The sequence below is a fragment of the Cavia porcellus genome, unplaced genomic scaffold (assembly GCF_034190915.1).
Source record: "Cavia porcellus strain 051 isolate PalLab524CR breed Dunkin Hartley unplaced genomic scaffold, mCavPor4.1 scaffold_16, whole genome shotgun sequence".
In the NCBI taxonomy this organism is placed as follows: domain Eukaryota; kingdom Metazoa; phylum Chordata; class Mammalia; order Rodentia; family Caviidae; genus Cavia; species Cavia porcellus.
The window spans coordinates 12,037,768-12,043,767 of record NW_026947499.1 but is presented as its reverse complement, the minus strand read 5'-3'; positions in this window follow the sequence as shown (position 1 = coordinate 12,043,767).

Genomic DNA, 6,000 nt, shown 5'->3' with positions numbered 1-6,000 from the left:
CAAAATTAAAGAGTTGGGTGAGCAATTGCTAAGGGCCTGCCTGGTTTCCATCTCTGGGATGGGACAGTGTGTGAGAGCCTGCACGTGGGCTGATGTGTGTGACTCAGGGGAGTCCTGCCCTGTGGATGCGGCTGCTTCAGGCTGTGTACGTACAAATGCAGGCACATAGCTATGGACACTGTTAAGTGGGAGTGTGCGTAGCTGTGTGTGACGCATGGGAGTGTACACAAAGCCGTGGGCATGTGGTAGTGTGTCCTGGCACTGGGAAATGGGGGTATCCTGGGAGTGCGGCTCAGGGTGTGATTGGGGCAAGTGTGATTCCTGGCAGTTGTGTGTGGGGCTGAATGAATGTCCACATATTTGCAGGGATGAACCTCTGGGGGGTCACGTCCCATCGTGAGTGTGCGTGTGAGTTGATGTGTGATTCTGGTCTGAGAGTGAGTGTGTGGCTGTGGGTGTGTATCTGTGGGTATTGGCCTATGTGAAGTGGATAGTGTGTTTTGGGATGTGTCATCAACTCTGTGTGTCCATGGTGTCCTGCTGTACATGACCAAAAATGTGGCAGCAGGTTTGTGACCAGGCCACTGTGTGTGCATGGCTGTGTGTGCACGCATATACATGCATGGACAAGCGTGTGCACATGTTTATGTACCTGTGGCATTGTGCATTGACATGAACATCATGATGAGTAAGGTGCTTGCTTTGTGTCCCTCGATGGGCGCCGGGTGCCTCTGCCTGCTGTGATTGTGAGTGTATTGTGCGGCAGGAGACAGAATTGTTGCACTGGCTGTTTATGTTCTAAGTGACCCTAAATGGCCAGGTTTGGGGCACCCTATTGCTTGACCCCCTTAGGGACCGAGGGCTGGGGCAGGGGCAGCTGCGTGGGATCTGCTGGCCAGCAGTCTGGGAGCGGAGGTGGCCAAGGCTAGAGTGTCACTTTCCTTGCAGCTCAGGTCAGGGGTGGATGGATGGATCTGCAGCCCAGGTGTCCCGGTCAGGGAAAGGGTTGCTGTGAGCAGCTACTTCCATGGGCATCTAGGAGGGGTGGAGGGCAGACCCTCTCCAGGGCCACCAGGGCCCACACTTGGGCTGTCTGGGCCAAGCACACGGAGATAGCCAGGCTGGTGCGTCAGAACTCTGGGAAGCAACTCCAAGAAATGATCTTGGTCAGGGCTTAGGAGACACCCCGTGCAGGGCTTGGGCACCCTGAGGTTCACTGAGGGGCAGTGAGTGTGTGTGGTGCTGAGCCTGTAACCCTGAGGACACACATACACTTGTGTGTGTTTCGGGCTGTTCACACCCCTGCTCAGATCTTGCTTCTGACACTGGGCTTCCAGGCTCCCAGGAGTCCAGGGCCCATGCACACGGCGGGACGGGAGAGACTGTCCTTGTGTCTCCAGGGCCTTCCTTTCCACTCCCAGGCACCTTATGCCCAGTTCCCAGGATGCGGCTGTGGAATTTGTTTCCAAATATAGACCTGGTGGCCTTAGCTGCCTGGAGATGGCCCCGTGCCCTGTAAGCTTTAACAGGACCATCCGCCACCACAGTCACCCCTCAGAGCTGCCACTGGCGATGCACAGGAGCAGAGCACAGGTTAAGGGCCCGGGACACAGCTGACCAAGTGATGCTGGGTGGTCAGTGGCCTCCAGGACAATCTCACAGTGCCTTCCCTGTGGCACAGAGCCATGAGAGGACACTGCACACATGGGGCCTCAGACACTGTGGGCTCAAGTGTTTTCACACTGAGGTACACAGGAAAAAAATACACATATATATTTAAATGCCCCCTCTCAAATCGGCATATGCTGTGGTACACACTGTAATCCCAGCTACTCTGGAGGCTGAGGCAGGAGGATTACAAGTTCCAGCCAGCCTGAGAAATTTAGTGGGACCTGTCCTGCAAATAAAAAGTGAATATTCTCTCTTTAAGAAGCAGAAGCTGACATTCACATAACGCAGCGGCAGAGACAAGAAATTGCACGCAGTCATGCAGAGACTGGAGGATGATGTCCTGCTTGGTCACACACACGCATCCACTGACTCTCTGGTGGGTGGCCTGGGCCATGAGTCTCCTCTCAGGATGGACACTGGGGCAGATGCAGCTCCTGGCAGCCGGGTGGGCAGGCTGGCCCTGGAGAGACAGGGCAGGGAAGAGGTGGGGAGGAGCTGAAGGGGAGGAGGTGGGGACCCCCTGCCTTTCCCTTTAAGGTGCTGCTCTTGGGACTGGACTCTAGGTCTGAGGTCTGCTAGAGACATCTTCCCCTGCCGCACTGCTGTCCACTGCTGGTAACCTGCTATGGCCAGAGAGCTCGGGACCCACTGTGGGGCGGGCAGCAGGAAGAAGTGTTACTAAAGATGCAGCCAGGGACCTGCGGCAATGGGCAGGCTACAGAGGAGGCCCTCTGGGGTCTGGGACCATCCTGTGACCCCCACTGGGGTGAGGCTGCATGGCCCCAGCATACCTGCAAAGCACAGACAGGAGAGGGCCCTGTCACCACGGGAGTGCACACAGTTGAGCTGCAAACGAGGCCAGGGGAGGCTCTAAAGCCTGTGAACTCCCATCTGGCCCTTAGCAGGCTGAGCTTAGCCAGGAGCAGGCTGGACGACAGCATACCTGAGCTTCCTTTGCAACATCTCCCTGAGTCTCTATGGGATGGAAAAAATGGAAAGATGTGAGCTGTGTGACTTCAGGCAAATCTTCAACCTCTCTGAACCTAATTATTTGCTTCCCAAAAACCTGCAGCCAAGGACATGTCTCCTCTGCCTGGTCCTGGACACACCCTATCTTATTCCCTTCCTCCTCTGGGGGACAGTGTGTTTGGGCTCTGAGACTCTGCCCCATGGCCCTGGGCTCCGGGACAGTAAAGCTGAGGCTTGGTGTCTTCTGTCCTGGATCCCGTCTTGCTAAAGGCCGTTGGATCTGGGCAGCTCCTTCAGGGTTTCCGCCTCCTCCATGGGGGTGGGATGGAGGGACAGAGGCAGCAAAAGTCCACTTGCACTCATCCTGTGCAGCAGGCCTCTCTGCACTCCCCTCCCTGCTCCAAAGGGGAGCCCTGGCTCCAGACAGGGGCTCCTGGGTGGGTGTCAGCGTCACACAGCCTGGGTTCAAATCCCACCAGACTGTGTGCAAGCCAGAGCCCAAGAAAGGCCCTCCACACAGCGGGGAGTGATTGAACTGTCACATAGCACTAAGCGGAGCTGACCGAGACCCTTGTTACCATTGCTCTGCTGCTATAAGGTCCCCTCTCTCTGCAGACTCTTGTGAGGAGGGAGATAAGGGACTCAGGTAGGACCCCCTCCGGACTCTCAGGAGGGAAAAGACTGGATGGTCATGGAGCTGGCTGGAGCTTTGGGGGCCTTTAGATGGTCTTCAAATTGTGGGAATTGGGAGAGGATAATTTTTAACTTTCTGGCTGCTTCCAGAGGAATGGGGCTGGAGGTGGTGGCAGGATGGAGCAGAGCTGGGAGAAACCAGTGGAGGAGGAGGAGGAGGAGGAGGAGGAAGAGGAGAGGAGGAGATGGAGGAGGAGGAGGAAGAGGAGGAGGAGGAAGAGGAGAGGAGGAGATGGAGGAGGAGGAGGAAGAGGAGGAGGAGGAAGAGGAGAGGAGGAGATGGAGGAGGAGGAGGAAGAGGAGAGGAGGAGGAGGAAGAGGAGGAGGAGATGGAGGAGGAGGAGGGGGAAGGAGGAGTTGCTCCCACCCCTCAGCCAAAGGCCTTTGCCCCCACGCCAAGCCCAGACCCCTTCTGGCCTGGCCTTAGCTCTTCCGGTTCTGGAGCAGAGCCCAGCAGCAGCCCAGTTCTTTCTTAGACCTTGCTGCCTCCAAAATGGACATAGGAAATTCAGTCTTTATGGTCCACTCTCTACCCCTAAAAGAAAGAAGGACACTTTCTTCCTCCCACTTGAAAAGTCAAGAAGCAACTTGACTAATTTTTATTGCGGTGACATCCACAATAGAAATGTTTTTCCTCTAAATAGAAAGGAGGGTAATCTACCCTTTCCCGCCACCTCCAGTTCCCCACTTGCTTGCCTTCCAGACCAGCAAAAGGGTGGCTTGAGCAGATGTGGGGAGCCAGGCACCCTGAGGCGGCAGGGAGATGTATGGAGATTTCGGGCACTCTGACGCCAGCCGCTGTGCCACTGGGGTCACCCACTGCCAGCCCGCGCCTTTCCTAGGTCATCGCTCTGAACTCAGGGGACTTTCCGCTCAGGTCCCGTTTAGCCTGGACTCACACTTCAATTTTCCCCTTGTCAATAAGGCAGAGTTTTTGACAGTGTCCTGCGGTACCTGCTGAAGGGACTCCAGAAAGTCAAGAGACTTCCTGGAACCTCTTCAGACCCCAGGACGTGAGCAAAGTCCCCCAATCCAATCGTCCCTGAGCCCCATTGTTGAGCAGGGTGGCCGGGACCCCAGGGTTGGCACAGTGGAAACCCAGAGTCCTTGTAGAAACAGTCCTTCGGGAACCATGTGGAACCCCTGGGAGCCGGCTAGTTGGGCGCCTGGTGTTTCTGCGTGCTTTGGGGGCTGGGGCAAGGCATCTCCGTCTCCTTTTTCAGACTTTTCCGTGGGGTTGCTCCGCAGGCTGATAGAGAAGAAAAATTAGAGGTCCCGACCAAGCAATCACTTAGGTGACGGATCCTTCCATTTTGGGGTTTGGCTGCCCTTGTCACCAGCACCCCCACCCACCTCTCTTCACCTCCCCTCACCTCCTCAAGGTCATTACTAGAGATTTCACTGGCAGCTCCAGTCGGGGCGGCCGCTTCCACCTCCTCCACTGCTGCCGGGAGCTCCTCCAGCTGCTCATCCCCCAAATTTCCCCAGGGTAAGCGAGGGGCTGCAGTGATCAGAGCCTCAGACTTAGCTGCTATCCTGCAAGTCAGGAAAACCTAACCAGACCTCAGTAAACTTCAAAATCACTGGCCTGGCTGGGTGTTTTTTGGAAGGGGGGTGTGAGGTGAATTTTGCCTCAATCCGCCGGCTGAATTGGGAGCCTTCCTAAAGGGGGTCATTATCCACGCTTTCCATCTCCTCTGTTCCCTTTGCCCCTAAGACTGCAGGAGCTCTGAGCTCTGACTTAGGGGGGATCCGCACTCTTTCTCCCTCAAGTGCCACGCTTGAAGAAACCTGAGATCGAATTCTGTCCAGTGGGGACGCCTTGCTCCTTGAGGCCGGCTGGCTGGAAAGAGGCCCCGCGGCAGCCAGGGCTGTAGTTTCATCTCTGGTTTTGAATCCAGTCCTTTGAGCAAGCTTAACACGTGTGGATTTAATTTTCCTTTCTTTCTTGCTTTCTTTTCTCTCCCCCCACCCCACCCTGGGAGGGAACAAGAAAAATAGTCTGCCGTGTCGACAGCGCGACACTGTTCTGTTTGCCAAAGAAAATTTGTCTTTCCAGAGCCCCGGAGAACAGCGGGCTCCCAAATTTCCATCTCACCCGTCAGTGGAGGTAAAGGGGGTATCCAGACAGGCCCCCTGCCTGCACCCCAGATCTGGTGGTTTTAGCCCAACTCTCTATCTTACAGTGTCAGAGCCTTGGAATTCAGACCATTCCCCCACCCACACCCACACACCTTTCGGGGTTGCTGATGGTGGTGTAGACACAGGGGCCGTACCCGAAGACCTTCAGCGGTTCTGGGCTGCAGGGTCGGCCGCACACTCGGCCTCAGTCCTGCACACTCAGCCTCAGTCCTGCACACTCAGCCTCAGTCCTGCACACTCAGCCTCAGTCCTGCGTGCACAGGCTCCCGATTCTCTCCTCAGACCCTCACCTTTCTCTAGTGGTAACTCCCCAGATTGGAGGGGGTGACAACAGTGGCCCCATTAGCGCCCAGGGCCACTCACTGTCACCTTCCCAGCTCTTCGGAAGCCTGCAGGACACCAGCACACACTTCTGTCCGGTCTTCTGTCTGCTGGTTTCTGAAAGGGGTTCTGCTAGCATTTATTATTCGGCTTAGCCGGCAACGAAACAAGGAAGCAAAAACAAAACCCCATCCACCAAGCTTG